Source organism: Delphinapterus leucas, chromosome 16, assembly GCF_059928025.1.
Source record: "Delphinapterus leucas isolate spDelLeu-1000000601 "Yukka" chromosome 16, BTC_Dleu_Yukka2, whole genome shotgun sequence".
Classification (NCBI taxonomy): domain Eukaryota; kingdom Metazoa; phylum Chordata; class Mammalia; order Artiodactyla; family Monodontidae; genus Delphinapterus; species Delphinapterus leucas.
In genome coordinates, this window is record NC_143144.1 from 75,418,085 (window position 1) to 75,434,932 (window position 16,848).

The 16,848-nt window shown below is 46.7% G+C and overlaps 1 protein-coding gene across 7 annotated transcripts in view; it reads left to right on the top strand.

Moving 5' to 3' along the window:
• Nucleotides 1–16,848, top strand: part of GRK5 (G protein-coupled receptor kinase 5) — a 224,016-nt gene that overhangs the window by 31,477 nt on the left and 175,691 nt on the right. For 4 of the 7 annotated variants that reach the window (XM_089898230.1, XM_089898231.1, XM_089898232.1 and 1 more), the window contains exon 2: nt 7,104–7,245. The exons of the other annotated variants lie outside the window; for them this stretch is intronic. The gene's annotated coding sequence lies outside the window, so the exon portion shown is untranslated. The remainder of the gene's footprint in view (nt 1–7,103; nt 7,246–16,848) is intronic. 7 annotated transcript variants of the gene reach the window in all.

Genomic DNA, 16,848 nt, shown 5'->3' on the forward strand with positions numbered 1-16,848 from the left:
GCATCATGGTACTCTGCCGGTTGTGTCTTGTGCCGTGTGCAAGATTTGCCGAGTCTGGATTATGGCACCCAGTGGGGTCTGTGTTGTAGCAGTAGGCTGGGTAGCCAGGTCAGGTTTGTCCCATCTAATGGGTTATATACCCATTAAAGGTGAAAATTCTTAAGATAATGCAGAAACATGGAAAATAATCTGTGAACTCTTAACTGCAAGGAGTAGAACATGAAAAGATCACAACTGCAGTACTCAGAAATCCTTGGGTAGCAAGTGACAGAAATGCAAATCTAACTAGCTTAAACAAAAATGAGAATTTGTGGCCTCATGTGTCTGGGAATCTAGGGTATTGTTGGATTTCTGGGTCCAGGATTCAAACAATGTCCCTGGGGTTCTTTCTGTCCCTCACAGCTCTGCTGGTCTCTCCTCCACTTAATTCTTGGCTGCTCAGGGGGTCCCATAGCAGCCCTCTTAGCAACCCCAGTGCAAAGAGAGCATCTTTTCGGAAAAGCAGCCGGAAAGTCCTGGAAGATACACTTTTTGGTAGCACGATATCTCTTGCCTGTCTGATGCCTGGAGTGGAGGGAAGGAATGATGGCAGGGGGTCAGGTTGAATGGCTGTCGGAGGAGGGGAGGAAGGAGGGCCACAAAGTGAAAACCACGACTGTCCACCCCAACTGTGTAAGAATAGGCACCTCCTGGTAGTGCCAGAGACTCCTCAGTAACTTGTAGTCCTGGGTGGTAGGAGCTTGGGTTTTAAAGTTGTTTCCAGTCACAAAAATCACAGTGTTTAAAGAGAACAGTCTGACTCAGAATTGTCCTTCCTGTTACATTATGGTTGGGGCCAAAATAGACATTTGCGTTTAAGCCTTGATCCTGTATACCAGGGTTTAGCAAACCTTTTCTGAAAAGGGCAGATAGTAAATATTTTAGGCTTGTGGCCTGGGTGGCCTCTGTGGTACTACTGAACTTGACCATGGTAGCTTGAAAGCAGCCATAGCCTATGCCTAAACAAATGGACGTGGGCCAGATTTGGCCCACAGGCATTATCTTGCTGACTCCTCATATAGATGTCTGAAAATCTTGCATTCAAATAGGCCATAAAACACTGCTCTGAAGTAAACTGTATGTTTGCAAACCACATATCTGATAAGAGATTAATATCCCCCCAAAATAAGGGACTCCTAGAACTCAATAGCAAAAAACCAAATAACCCAATTAAAAAAAAGGCAAAGGACTTGAACAGACATTTCTCCAAAGAAGACATACAAATGGCTGACAAGTATATGAAAAGATACTCAACATCTCTAATCATCAGGGGAGTGCAAATCAGAGCCACAGTGAGATAATACTTCACACCCGTTAGGATGGCCGTTGTCAAAAAACAAAAAATAAAAAGTGTTGGCGAGGGTGTGGAGAAACTGGAACCCCTGTGCCCTGTTGATGGGAATGTAAAACAGTGCAGCTGCTGCGGGAAACAGTATGGAGGGTCCTCAAAATACTAAAAATAGAACTACCATATGATAGCAATTCCACTTCTGGGTATTTATCAAAAAGAATTGAAATCAGGATCTCAAAGAGATGTTTGCACACCCATGTTCATTGCAGCATTATTCACTATAGCAAAGAGATGGAAACAACCTAAATGTCCTTTGACAGATGAATGGATTAAGAAAATGTGGTGCGCGCGCGCGCACACACACACACACACACACACAGTGGTATATTATTCAGCCTTAAAAAAGAAGGAAATCCTGCCACATGCGACAGACAACGTGGATGAATCTTGAGAACGTTATGCTAAGTGAAATAAGCTCTTCACAGAAGGACAAACACTGTATGATTCCACTTATATGAGGAAACTGAAATAGTCAAACTGATAGAAGCAGAAAGTAGAGTGGTTACCATGAGCTGGAGGGGAGGAGGGCAATGCGGAGTTGCTGTTTAATAGGTATAGAGTTTCAGTTATGCAAGAATAATTCTAGAGATCTGCTGTACACATTGTGCCTATAGTTAACAATAAACAATACTGTATCGTGCATTTAAAAGTGTAAGAGGGTAGGGACTTCCCTAGTGGTCCAGGGGCTAAGACTCTGCGCTCCCAATGCAGTGGGCCCGGGTTCGATCCCTGGTCAGGGAACTAGATCCCACATGCGGCAACTAAGAGTTCACATGCCGCAACTAAATATCCCGCACGTGGCAACAAAGATCCTGTGTGCCGCCGCTAAGACCTGGCGCAGCCAAAAAAAAAAAAAAAAATAGTGCCACAATGAAGGTTGGGGTGAATGTGTCTTTAAAACAAGAGTAAGAGGGTAAACATCATAAAAAAAAACAAAACTATATCGGGGCTTCCCTGGTGGCACAGTGGTTGAGAGTCTGCCTGCCGATTCAGGGGACATGGGTTCATGCCCCGGTCCGGGAAGATCCCACATAACATGGAGCGGCTGGGCACGTGAGCCATGGCCGCTGAGCCTGCGCGTCCGGAGCCTGTGCTCCACAACGGGAGAGGCCACAACAGCGAGAGGCTTGCGTACCGCAAAAACAACAACAACAACAACAACAACAAAACTATATACCTAAAGTAAATTGTATAACAGTTTATTTTCTGTTCCTAATGTGGTGGGAGAACATTTGGAAAACATAAAATCGATCCCACCACAAAAGCAAGGAACTAGAATTGCCCTGTTCAAAGGGGGCAAGTGATGATCCATCACAGATCAGTCAGCTGAAGAAATCAGTCATGGCCACATCGGAAGAGATGATGTCTGAAGGCTGCAAGATGGCTGGCTGGGTTCAAATGCTGGCTAGGATAGCTCTTCTTGCCAGTTTTAGCAATTCATACAGTTGTGTCACGGATTTGAGACTAGCATGGCATGCCTAGTTGAGGTTTAAAGCTCCCTCCTGGACCCTCCAAGCCAGGTGTTGCTCAGGATTAAAAACATTCATTGTTTGGTCAACCAAAGGCCCTCACAGCTCTGATGAGAATGTCACCTGCGAAGGACTGGGCTCCTTCCAGGTTTGCATTTTAGCACCATCAGAGTCTGCTTCGGCAGCTGTTGTTTTAATGGGCACAGAGGGAGTGGCTGAGGGCCTCATGGGGGTCTGTTCCAGATGAGAAAAGTCTGGGGTCCTGGGGTCAGAGTGGGATCTTGGACCTTCTTACGTTCCGCAGATGTGATTGCATGGCACGCAGAGGCAACCTGGAGTGCAGAGTCCATGTGACCGTCTTGGGGTATCCACTCCACGCCTCCTACCCGGGCCAGTGAAAGGCGGAAACTCTGAGAACATTCCACTTGAATAAGATGCGTTTAATAAGAACAATGGGAAATGGTAAACCTGGCTTGGGGAAAGGGAATGTGCTCTTTCATGTAAAACAAACCAAAAATGTGACTGTGGGAAGCATCCAAAAAATAAGATGACCTGGAGGCTGGATTTAAAAATTGGCACTGGGGGAAATCTCGTTTCCCCAGTCGATGACTCCCCCTTTAGCTGTGCTCATGCCAGTGGAGCAAACCAAAATAACTTCATAAATTAAAGTTTATGCAGGGAAGAAAGCTAGGCCTGGACTATCACACACCAGATGAAAACCTTGACAGCTTTGTTTACAACTGACATCCTTGGTTTGAAGGTTAATGGTGTCTAGAGAAGGTTAGGTTGTACACATGTGCAATTAAAAAAATCACTATTGATAGAGACATAGCTGTGTTTACTTACTATAGTTTATGCCACCTTTGTTGGCTTGTTTGTTTTCCCTTCTGGAAAGAATGTCTTTGTCCTTCAGTAATTAATTATAACCAGCTTTTGTTTAGATCCAAGTACATGGAAACTGCTCAGAGAGCTCAAAGTATGTCAGTAGTGCCTTGTAACTAGGACCTCAATTTTTTTTTCCTTTCATTATGCAAGAAGTAGAAGGATGCATTTGGGATGTAAATGGTTCAAATTACAGAGCAGCATACATTCACAGGAGAGCTCAAAACTCCCCTCACCGTCACCAACCCGCCGCCCTCACTGCCCATGAGGTTTCCTGTTCTTTCTAGAACTGTTTCTTTATGTTCACTGTTTATATGTCCACCAATAAGTGTGTATTTATGTATACATAATATACACAATTACTTTTATTTTTAATACACGTATGGGATCATGATGTATATATTGACGGACAACTTGCTTTTTTCACTTCACGTGTCCAGATCTGCTGCTGGTCAGTCCATGTGTGCATGACTTTTAATGCTGCAACACATCTCATAATATGCATGCGTAACTTATTGAACCATTTATATATCCTTCCTTTTGCTGTTAAATGAAGTAATGAAGGCATGACATCACGACTGCCTTCTGGAGCTAGACTGCCTGGCTTCGAAATGGGACTTCACTTGAGGGGTTGGGGGTCAGGGGTGTACGACCCAGGGCGGGGTTGGCAAACTGCAGCCCTCTGGCCAGATCTGCCCTCCTCATGTTTTTGTATGGCCCATGAGGCAAGAATGATTTTCTTATTTTCAAATGGTTGAAAAAGAAAATCAAAAGATAAATGTTTCCTGATATATGAAAATATTTTGAGATTCAAAATTCAGTGTCCATAAATAAAGTTTTGTTGGAATACAGCCATGCTCATGTGTTTACTGTTGTCTGGGGCTGCTTTCATGATGCAACAGCAGAGTTGAATAGTTGTGACAGCAACCATCTGGTCCACCTAAAATATTTACCATCTGGCCTCTTACTGAAAACATTTGTTGACCCCTGACCTAGGGCAAATTACTAAGCTCTCCATGTCTCCACTTTCTATACCGTAAAATAAAGATAATAATAAAACCTACTTGGTTCAAATACAGTTAAAAAAAAAAACAAAAAAACAAGACCTACTTTGTAGGGTGAAGTTACTTATCTATATCAAATAAATATCACATGTAGATTATACCAGATTATAATGTGTCAAATGTATGTGTATAAATTACATGTGAAACATTTAGAACTCTTTAAATGCTTCATAAAGGTTGGCTACTATTATACCATCATTATTATCATTATCATATCTCTGTGCACGTGTGCAGGGACATTGCAGACACCGGAAGTGGACTTGATGGTGGAGGGATGTTGGTGAGTGCTACCAAATTGCTTTCCAGAACAGCTTTACCAATTTTTGCTCCCAGGAGTCCCTGCCGTCCCACATTTCTGACCAGCTGGATAGGGACTCACGGAGTAGATTAAAAAAAACCAAGTCTGTGAAGAGTTGGGTCCTTTTGGGCTCCAAACACACTCTTGAGAGGCAGAATTTCCCCTCTGAGTGCTGTGCCCAGATCTCTGGGTCGACCGTGCCTGGAAAGGTGTCCCTTCCAATCAGCATGAACTCACAGTTGTTGAGTGAGGGCCTCCTCTGTGCTGAGCCCTGGGCCTGTACATTCTCATTTTAAGTTTTCACAGCCACCTCTATTTTCCAGATGAAAACTGAGGGGCTCAGAGAAATTAACTTGCACAAGGTTCACAAAACTTTTGATGTCACTCCCTTACTTCCAGGAAGGGATAAGGAGGTGTCAGACTCTCCATCGCTCCCCTCACTTTCCCAAATCAGCATCTTGATAACTGGGTACGAGCTACGTGGAAAATTGGCAGTGAGCTTCAAAGGGAGTGGCTTAGTCACGGCCGAGTTTATCTCCTCCCCTTCTAAGTAAAGAGAATTTGTCATAGCATACGTTACTATATTTTTCATGCCCCAGTGTCACACTTTGTGCTGCTCAGTCATGCTGGGAATGATGCAGTTCTAATAGATAACCCCCCGTTGGGTAAAATGTCTATTTTTAGGCGTCTCCCGGCGCTCCTGTGAGGGGCCTTTGCAATAGCATTTCTCATGTTCCATCAGCGGTCTGCAAAAACATGAAGCAAATTTACCCGGATATTGTTGACCTTGTACATGAGGGGAAGAATGTTTCTGGTTTTGTGTGTGTTTTCACTGACGAACATTTGCATTCTTTCCTTCTTCACTTCTTATTTTTTCTCATACTGACATTAAGAAACAACAGAACGCCACTTACCCCACAATTTAAAACTTGGGATCTTAACCTGTACAGACAGTTGTTCTCCATGAGGAATGTGAAACATTTGACAGAATTTCCTGAAGGAATGAAGAGCCACAATCCCTTGATTAAAACCACGTTACAACAGAAATCAGGCCATATCCGAAAGCCCCTGGCAGAGGGCTGCTTATTTGATCAAATGAAAAAGGTAGCACAAGTTGGATGCTTGTGGCATCACCAGGGCCTTTCTGTGATGCTTAAACTTTTTAAAGAACGTACTGAGAACTTCCTCTTAAAGCTGTCTCTGCTCTGAGTTATTTTCGCAAAGGCTGGCCTTCCTTCCTGCATCCCAGTGCCTGATAGTCATGGTAATAGATGAAAAGCCCAAACTTCCATTCTGACAGGCTGTGAACTTTTATCTGAAGGTGTAATTGTCAGGCTCCCCGTGTTCTTTTCTTGCTGTGGATGATGAAAGGGGCCTGGGGAAAAGTAAAAGAAAAAGCCTTCCAGAAGGTATGTGCCTAAAGCAGGGTTTGTCAGCCTTATCAGTATTGACATTTGGGGCTAGATAAGCCTTTATTGTGGGGTTGTCCTGTGCACTGGAGGGTGTTTTGTTTGTTTTTTTAAAAAATTATTTATTTATTTGTGGCTGTGTTGGGTTTTCATTTCTGTGCGAGGGCTTTCTCTAGTTGTGGCAAGCGGGGGCCACTCTTCATCGCGGTGCGCGGGCCTCTCACTGTCGCGGAGCACAAGCTCCAGACGTGCAGGCTCAGTAGTTGTGGCTCACGGGCCCAATTGCTCCGCGGCATGTGGGATCCTCCCAGACCAGGGCTCGAACCCGTGTCCCCTGCATCAGTAGGCAGATTCTCAGCCACTGCGCCACCAGGGAAGTCCTGGAGGATGTTTTTAACAGCATCCCTAGATGCTGGTAACACTCCTGTAGTTACGACAGCCAAAAATGACTCCACACACTGCCAGGTGTCCCAGTGTTGAGAGCCACTGGCCTTGATCTTGGTGGTCTTGAACTTGCATCCTGCTCCTTTGCCCTGTGCATCTCCCACTTGCAGCTCTCCCATGAACAGGAACCTGTTTTCTTCATCCTAGCCTAACTGCCTTGAGACAGTGCTACATCTGGACAGGTGTGCCAAGCTCGCCCCGGCCCGGGAACCTGGAATAAGGCGTTTCGCTTGAGGTGCTGCAGCCAGCACTCTCCCCGGCAGGTCCCTGTCGCTGCTTGTGCTGCAAGGTATGCTGATGGGCAGGTGTGTCAGTAGTAAGACCGTGTGTGGAAGGGAAACTATCTGGTCGGTGTGGGGTGGAGCCTGGCAGCCCCAGCTTCTGGTCCTGATGGCGGGGGCAACTGATGGATCACCACGCTCTGATCCCTGGCAGCTCAGGCCTGTGATAGACAAGAGAGCTGCCCTGCTGTTTCCCCTTTTGGAATCTGAGGGCAGAGATGGTGAAACTCCTGGGAGAGGCTCAGCTGGATCCCAGTGAGCGGGAACACAGCCCTTTCCCAGGGCCGAGGGGCGGGAGGTTCTATGAGTGCCTCTCTCTGGGACATATGGCTCCACCGGCCCCCAGAGCACCCAGACACCTGGGTGCAGTGGCTACACTGGGGCGCTGGGGGAAGAGCACTGGTCCAGGAGTCACATGGCCTGAGTTTGGTTTCCATTCTACTCCGAGTAGCAGTGTGACCTTAGGCAAATAGAGTCCTCCCTCTGTCCTCATGTTTCCCATAAAGCCACCTTCCTGTGTTCCTGTAGAACATTCTTCACTTCTGTTTTCTCCTGACTTACAGGCAAAGGTGGGATTGTTGACAGGTGGAATTGTGGCCTTATTGAGTTTGCTTTTAGTTGTGAGTTGCTGACTAGTGGGGTTCAGTGAGGGGCTTGGGGGGGCTCATTCATTGTTTTTTCCCTCATGTTTATGGGGTCTTGGAGGAGAGCCCAATAAATAGCATTTCTCTTTCCTGAAGAAATTGAGAGATGAGACCCTGGTTGCGGGTTTGAACTTTGGAACTTGTCCAGATTTATTTATCAAGTAAGTCATCTTCTTCCCCTGGAGCCAGTAAATCAAGTGTCCCAAAGGCCAGGAGTTTTTAGGGAAAGTGTTGGACACTGGAGGGCAAGGGTCATGGTCAGTGTGGACTGTGAAGGCCCTGTCCTATGCCCGGTAGGGGATGCTGGCCTGGCTTTCCTTGACCATCTCATTGCTCCAGGCTGGTTTCAGACCCTGGCTGTCCTGACCTGCTGGTGAGGGAGTACTGCTGTCATGTCCTTCTGAGCCTGGAGACAGCTCAGTGGTGACAGCCCAGGGACGACGCAGTGATGTCCACACCACCCAGTGCCCCTCTGAGCTCAGTGGTAGAGCTCAGTAGTAGAGTAGATTACATCGGCCCTTGGTGGAATTCCCAAATTCCAAGGAAGAGCGTGGGGGATTGGGCCAACCGTGAACTATCTCAGGTTCTGGGTTGCATCAGAAAACCTGCCACACCAGGTCGCTGATGTCTGCTTCTCTCGGCGTCATGGTCTCCACAGCCCCCGGACCCTGCCTTTGGAGGCCTGTGGAGGAGCGGGACAAGCCTGCACTCTGTGTTCCCCCTTTAACTGGAAGCTTGGAGTCCTCGATGCAGCTGCTCTGTTTTATGTGTCCCATTGACTGAGTCCAAGCTCTGCGTGAGCCTGGTCCCTGAAGTGTGATGTGTGGCCTCTCCAAGGCTGGACCAGCATCCCAGCTCTGTCCCTGACACACACCCAGCTTGTTTGGAGGTCATATAGCTCACCATAAAAATGGTGTGAGTGGCCAGCTCTTTCTTCACTGTGGCTCTGGGCAGCCCAACCCAGCTTTAGGGTGGATGCGAGGCCTGAGAGTGAACTTCTTTGTGAATAATGACACAATTCCAGAAAAATGCAGCATCTCCCGGATACAGCTTCTGGAGCTTGGCCTGGGGAGGGGGGCCTGGAGGATTTTTCGTGTTTGGGCTCTTGGCGGTTCTTTGCCCCAGGGGGGATGTGTGTGTGCCTGTGTGCATGCTTTTTCACAGGACACATTATTTTCAGATGCTTGTGTGGACAGTTTTTGGGAGTCCCCTGGGGAAAAGGAAAAAGTACAGAATGCTGTGACACCTGATGGAAAATATTATGCCTTAGTCAATGGAGCTGATGTGTCTCCTCTGACTCTTGCCTTTAGACTAAACCACACCTCAGCCAGAAAGGATGAGGCACACATGGAGCCTTCTGGGCTGGTGACTGTCCCTCTGCAATGGCACTGACTTAATTCTAAGCGCCTTGGAAAAATGCTTTCAGAATCATACAGCGCTTGAGTTTGGGGGAGGTGCTGAACGGTCATCTTGGCCAAATAACTCTTTTTAAAGGAAGAGGAAACTGAAGGCCAGGGAAGACCTACGACCCACCCAGGGTTGCACAACTAGAGCTTGAATCCTGTCTGTTGAAACCCAAAAGAAGGTTTTGTCTATCCTGTGCTACTTGAGTCTTCAGACATATATTGTGACAAGTTGTAGACAGGATTTTAATTTCCACTCTGGTCTCATTTGTTCCGTCACTCTGAGCGTCACACGTGCTCCAGGGACTGTGGACATAGAGGTGAGCAAGGCGGACCTGGTCCTTGTGCTCGGGGGCTTCCCAGTCTAACGGGGAAAACGGCTGTGAACAAGACACCACATGTGAGATGCGAGCAGAAGCAGAGTCCCAGCTCCAGGAATCACCCGCCACCCCCCAGACCCCACCCTCCATCCTCCAGGCCCTCTCTGCTCTTTGCAGAAAGGCTCTCAGTATCAGAGAATTTAGGGAACTTACCTATGGTCGGCATGGCCGGGTCGAGGCCTGTGGGTCTGGGGAGGTGACACCGGGCCGCAGCACACCCCTCTCCTCCCCACTCCCACCCCGACCCGTCCCCTAGCCTTCTGAGCCACTTTCCTTGGACTCTGGCCTAGTGGCTGGGTCTCTGGTAATGAGTGTTTGGCCTTTGAGCGTATTTCTTTTCTTTCCTTTTTTAAAAAGATTGAGATATAATTCACATATCACAAAATTCACCACTTAAAGTGTACATTTCAGTGAATTTCACTGTATTCACAGTGTGGTGCAACCGTCAACACTACCTCATTCCAACACAGTTTCATCCCAAAAAGAAGCCCTACACCTGTGAGTAGTCACTCGCCATTTGCCCCTGTTGCAGCTCCTGGCAGTCTGTGTCCTCTCTTGGCTGGACATTTCACATAAATCGATCTTACAATATGTGGCCTTTTGTGTTGGGCTTCTTTCACTTAGTCTGACATTTTCAAGGTTCATCCATGTGGTAGCAGGTGTCAGGACTGCATTCCTTTTGGTGGCCGCGTGATATTGGGTCGGGTGGATGTATCACATTTTGTTTATGTATCTGTTGATGCCCCTTTCATTTTAACTCTAATCACAGCCTCCGATGTCTGCTTGTGTTCTCTGGTGAGTGTTTGGAAGTTGTTTCTAATTTGTCTAATGGAAACTTTGGTCGACATTCTCCCCTTGGTAGGCTGGCCGTACTGGCCTAAGGAGAAGCTAAAGCAGTGATTCTGAATTGGGAAGGGGAATGTCCTCTCCCCCAGCTCCCCAAATCTGACATGACTCCCCCGGGGGCACTGTGACAGGTGGGAGTACGTCATATCTCGAGAGTGTTGGGGCAGAGTGGCTGAGTCCATGGATGAGGGGATGCTGTAGATGGGCTGGGCTGCCTGACCGACTGGCCTGCATGTCTTTATTTACATCTCACCTGAGCTGCCGTGACGGGTTATGGCACAGCCAGTCCAAGAGCATGTTTGGGGCCCTTGCTTAGAGTATTGTCTTTATTATCTTTTATTTTCCCCATTTATTTCATTAAGATGTAAACTTCACCTTTTAAAATCGCACGGTTCTGTACATTTTAACAAATACATATAGTCATATAAGTACTACCGCAATCAAGAACATTTTCGTCACCCTCTGAAATTCCCCCAGATTCCTTTATAGTCATCTCCTCCCCCAGCCCCAGCTTCTTGTAACCTCAGATTTATTTTCTGTCCCTGTGTCTTGTCGTTACAAGAATATCACAAATGAAATTACGTAGAATGTAGCCTTTTGAGTCTGGCTTCTTTCACTTCGCATAATGTATTTGGATTCACTGTGTTGCCATGTGTATAAGTTCCCTTTTATTTCTGAGTAGTATTCCATTGTTTGTTTATGTGTTCCCCAGTTGAAGGACATTTGGGTTGTTGCCAATTTTTGGTGACTATGAATAAAGCCACTATAAACATTCATGAACAGCTTTTTGTGTGAACATAAGTTTTCATTTCCCTTGGGTAAATATCTAGGAGTGGGATTGCTGGGTCATATGGTAAGTGTATGTTTAACTTTATAAGAAACTTCCAAGCTGTTTCCCAAAGAGCTGTAGCATTTTGCATTCTCACCAGTGATGTATGAACGTTCATTGTCTTTTATTACATTCTAGTCTCCAAATTGATCAGAGCCAATATACGCTTGGCATTTTTCGTTGCAAGGTACAAAGACCTACTCTGTTTACCTTACCTGTTTTAGTTCAGATTCTCCCAGAAGTAGCCTCTGAGGCAGTGATTCGAGTATAAGTGGCTTATTCGGGGGATGGTCCCAGGAAACACCAGCAGGGCAGTGGAGAGGTGAGAGGAAAACAAAGGAAGCCAAAAAAGGGTGTTCCATCGAGCAGTTTACCATTTGGGGCAGCTCATGCTCTATCCCACGAGGAACTCTGAGAACCAGCACAGAGCACACGCCTGAGCTTTCTCCCACACGAGGAGCGAGACAGCTGGCTTCTGCAGACCATCTCCCATGTCACGGGCTGAAGGCTGCTGCTGGGGTCTTGTTCGTGGCACTTGCAGCTGCCCCGGGTGCAGGGACAGCTGGCTTTGGCAGACAGAGTCACAGGTGAAGGGTATTTGGAAGTCAGGCCAACCTGTGGGCTCCTCAGATAGTAGACATTTCCTTCCAGCCGCTCCCCATCTCCCTCTCTCAGCATGGCTCTCGCCACTGGTGGCTCCCCTCCCTGCTTTGTAATTCTGCTGTCGTGTCTCTTCTTATGTCCCCACTACAACTCACTGACTCTGTTGAGCTCAGACTCTCCCCAAAGAGAGCAACTGGCTGGCGAGTTAGCCACTGCCTTTTTACTGGGCAAAGCCCTCAATTTAGATCATCCTATAGACCTTCTGGCCATCCTTCGACTGCCCTTGGGTTAGGTGGCCTGATCTGGGCCACTCAGCTGTGACCAGGGAGGTGAGTCAGAGAGTTTGGAGAAGCGCTGTCCAATAGAACCTTCTGTGATGATGGAAATGTTCTGTATCTGTGCTACCCAATATGGTAGCCACTAGTCACAGAGCGCTATTGAGCACTGGAAATGTGGCTGGTGCTACTGAGGAACTGAATTTTTAATTTAGCTTAATTTTAATTAATTAATATTCAACTTCAGATAGTGGCTAGTGTACTGGACAGCACAGTTCTAGACCATGGGCCACGAAGTGGCCTTGACCTTTTTCTCTAGCATATAATGTGATATGTGATATAACCTTTTCTAGAGGTCAGTTTTTTAAAAAGCTAATTAATATCTGATCCAGAATCTGTGGGATTCTGATTCTGAATCTTTTAAATTCTTGTTTCCCCCATCTGCTTCAAGAATGGGTAGTACCATCATTTTAGGCAATGAAGTTAAAATTGACCCAGTGATTTTTTGGGGGGTATGATCCTGTTATGAACCTTCTTTGATATATTTACATTTTATCCTCAGAAGTTCTCTTTAATTCTGTGACTCACTCTGACCTCTGTACTACCCCTATTTTGTGTTGTCAGATGTCTGCGTGTGAGTTACTGATTTCCCCCCTCACACATGGAGACACCTGGCAGGTGGTTGACCCACCAGGGAGTAGGGCTGAAGTTGTCTCTTGGAACTTGGAAGTACAAGTTGTGTTCCTGATGGCAGCTTAAGTGTGCATTTCTAAATCAGAACCAAATTAGGACAAGTGTTCCGTGAAACACCATTACAGGAAATGTTAATAGGTATATCCAAGAAAAAAGGTTCTATGGTCAAATATTTTGGGAAATATTGCTTACTATAGCTTTTTCTTAGGTATTCTTTTTTTAAAAATTCTTTTCCATTATGGTTTATCATAGGATAATGAATATAGTCCTCTGTGCTATACGGCGGGGCCTTGTTGTTTATCCATTATATATATTATAGCTTACGTCTGCTAACCTCATCCGCCCACTCCATCCCTCCCCCAACCCCCTCCCCCTTGGCAACCACAAGTCTGTTCTCTATGTCCATGAGTCTGTTTCTGTTTTGTAGATAGGTTCATTTGTGTCATATTTTAGATTCCACATATAAGTGATATCATATGGTATTTGTCTTTCTCTTTCTGGCTTATTTTACTCAGTATGACAATCTCTAGTTGCATCCGTGTTGCTGTAAATGGCATTATTTCGTTCTTTTTTTATGGCTGAGTAGTATTCCGTTGTATATATGTATCACATCTTCTTTATCCATTCATCTGTCGATGGACACTTAGGTTGTTTCCATGTCTTGGCTATTGTGAATAGTGCTGCTATGAACATAGGGGTGCATGTATCTTTTTGGATTAGAGTTTTGTCTAGCTATATGCCCAGGAGTGGGACTGCTGGATCATATGGTAATTCTATTTTTAGTTTCCTGAGGAGCCTCCATACTGTTTTCCATAGTGGCTGTACCAATTTACATTCCCACCCACAGTGTAGGAGGGTTCCTTGGATATTCTTTTTTTTTTTTGTGGTACGCGGGCCTCTCACTGTTGTGGCCTCTCCCGTTGCGGAGCACAGGCTCCGGACGCGCAGGCTCAGCGGCCATGGCTCACGGGCCCAGCTGCTCCGCGGACTGTGGGGTCTTCCCGGGCCGGGGCACGAACCTGTGTCCCCTGCATCGGCAGGCGGACTCTCAACCGCTGCGCCACCAGGGAGGTCCTCTTGGATATTCTTAATGCACATTCTTATATCAAAGGCTCTGAGAAGTCCTGCAGAGGAATAAAATATTCTTTTTCACTGTATAAATCAGGTTTTCCAAAATCATTTGGACATGGAATCCACGTTTTTGTTTTTTTTTTTAATGGGCCGTCTCTTTTTTGGCATTTCCTAGGATACTGGTCTGTAGACCCTTTAGTTTAGGAAACAGGTATAGGCAATTCTTAAACTTTTCTAGCTTAAAAGTCTGAGCGCTTGGCTAAGAAGGAAATTCTCTTTTCCATTATGCTCTTAGCTTTTCTTCTACAATCTTTACTTCTTGTCTCCTCTTCCCCTCTGTCCCCCAAGTATTGAAAACCTGGTTGATTACTAATTGTGGGACTTTTTCTGTAACACACATTCTGAGAGAGATGGCTGGACACATCAGAGAATCACAGTGTTGCTTTTCTCAAATGCCATGTGCCCCAAGAGGCTCTATGTTTATTATCAAAATGTGCTGCTCACATGCTGCCTTGGGTGCTGTCATTGGCATTTTCAACTTGTTCCTGTGTCATTTTGCAGCCTGGTTCTTCTGAATTTCAGCAAAATGACTGTGATTAGGTATGTCTCTTTACATTTCAAGTGACAGAAGCTCAACTCCAACTAGCTTAAGTGAAACAAACAAGAAACAAATCAATCCTAGGGAACTTAGTTTAGTTTGGTTTAATTCTGGGTGGGGCTCAAATGATGTCATCTGGTGATGGTCCCTCTCTGTTTCCTGTCTCCCCGCCTTCCAAAGCTCTTGGCTCTGCTTCTCTTGGTGTGTTGGCCTCTTTCTTTCCTGACACAGCTCATCTCTTTTACCATCATGGGAAAGATGGCCAGTTGCTCTTTTTTTTTGCGGTACGTGGGCCTCTCACTGTTGTGGCCTCTGCCGTTGCGGAGGACAGGCTCCGGACGCACAGGCTCAGCGGCCATGGCTCACGGGCCCAGCCGCTCCGCGGCATGTGGGATCTTCCCGGACCGGGGCATGAACCCGCATCCCCTGCATCGGCAGGCAGACTCTCAACCACTGCGCCACCAGGGAAGCCCCGGCCAGCTGCTCTTTGTCGTTAAGATTTGCTGTCCCCCCAAAGAAAGGCTTCCTGTGCCAGCACCAATATATCAGATGTCATTAAAACATTCTGATCAGCCTTGCTTGGGTTTTGTGTCCACACTGTGAACAGGGGTTGGGGTCCTGTGAGTCATGCAGGTGGCAGGGCACTGATTGGCAGCATAGCATAGTAAGTGGGGGCAGGACAATTTTTCAGCAGAGAGAGGGGCCCTGGGTGGACTGAAACGACAGTTATCCACTCACAGCGCCTACTCCCTTTTCCTGGTGGCCAGGGCTACCCTGAGTCGTCACGGTGTGATGTGTCTCTTTGATCTTCAGTTTTCACAGTTGGGTTTTGGAATTCAAAACCTGATCAGACAGAAAGAGCGATTTTAGGTTTGAGGCTACAACTTAAACGGAGGCCTCTTGAGCAAGAGGCCAGACAGAGCTGGACCACCTGCGTAGCTGTGAGGCCAGACGTGTGCTGGTGAACATTTAACAACCAGCTCTTTGGAAAGAAGAATGTCGTGATTTGTAGCATTTGTGTTTCCATGGTGTGAATATTCCCTTCATAGCTGATTTCAAGCTGTCAACCTGACATCACTCAACAGGGAGATGGGAAAAGATGTTTGTAATTGGCATGTGCCCATGTAAGCCAGCTCCACAACATGGTGTGAGGTCTACCAGGAAGACCGGAAGCCTGGGAGAGGTTATCAGATTCGTAGCTTGGGCTGTTGAGGGGAAAGATAGAACAGGACCAAAAAGGGATGAAAGCAGAGCAGTATGCCTTCGGCAGGCGGTTGAGCGGAGGCTGGGGTCCTTTTTGGAGTCAAATGACCTGGGTTTGAATTTCCACCCACCACTTAAGAGCTGTCTGACCTTGAATAGTTCCCTTCACCACTGTGTACCCAGTTTCCTTATCTGCAAAATGGGAAGAATATTGAGGCTCCATTGAGATGATGCATGGGATGTGTTGCACACAGGGCCTAGCCCCTACCAAGCACTTAAATATTAATTGTTGGGACTTCCCTGGTGGCGCAGTGGTTAAGAATCCGCCTGCCAGTTCAGGGGACACGGGTTTGAGCCCTGGTGTGGGAAGATCCCACATGCTGCAGAGCAACTAAGCCCGTGCTCCACAACTACTGAGCCTGCACTCTAGAACCCACAAGCCACAACTACCGAGCCCGCGTGCCACAACTACTGAGGCCCGTGCGCCTAGAGCCCATGCACCACAACAAGAGAAGCCACCGCAATGAGAAGCCCACGTACCGCCACAAAGAGTAGCCCCCGCTCACTGCAACTAAAGAAAGCCTGCGCACAGCAACGAAAACCCAACACAGCCAAAAATAAATAAAAAGATAAACTTATTTTTTAAAAAATTAATTGTTGCTGTTACTGACCACAATCAATAATTTGTATAGGATCTTAGGGTCCAAAGAGGAAGGTGCAGACCTGTCCTAGGGCGCTCAGTGTCTAGCTGGGAGGCAGACTCCAAGATGCCTTCCATCCTTTTGTGCTACTCTGTGCTGGGCTAGTGGGGGCTCACAGCAACCTCTTGGGACAAGTGGCAGCCTTTACCCATTTTACCCCCTCTGCTGGGAACCAGGAAGCCTTTCCTCTGTGAATCAAGCACATGTGTCTGGTCCCCTCCTGCCCATAATTTTTGGGGCCCTGCTCATATGTCGGGCTCTGTCCTCCCTGCTTTCTATTCCTCAGTTTCCTTAATCTTCTTAAGTCCTCTATGAGCCAGGCATCACCAGCCTTGTTTTACAGATGAGGAAACTGGGGCTCAGGG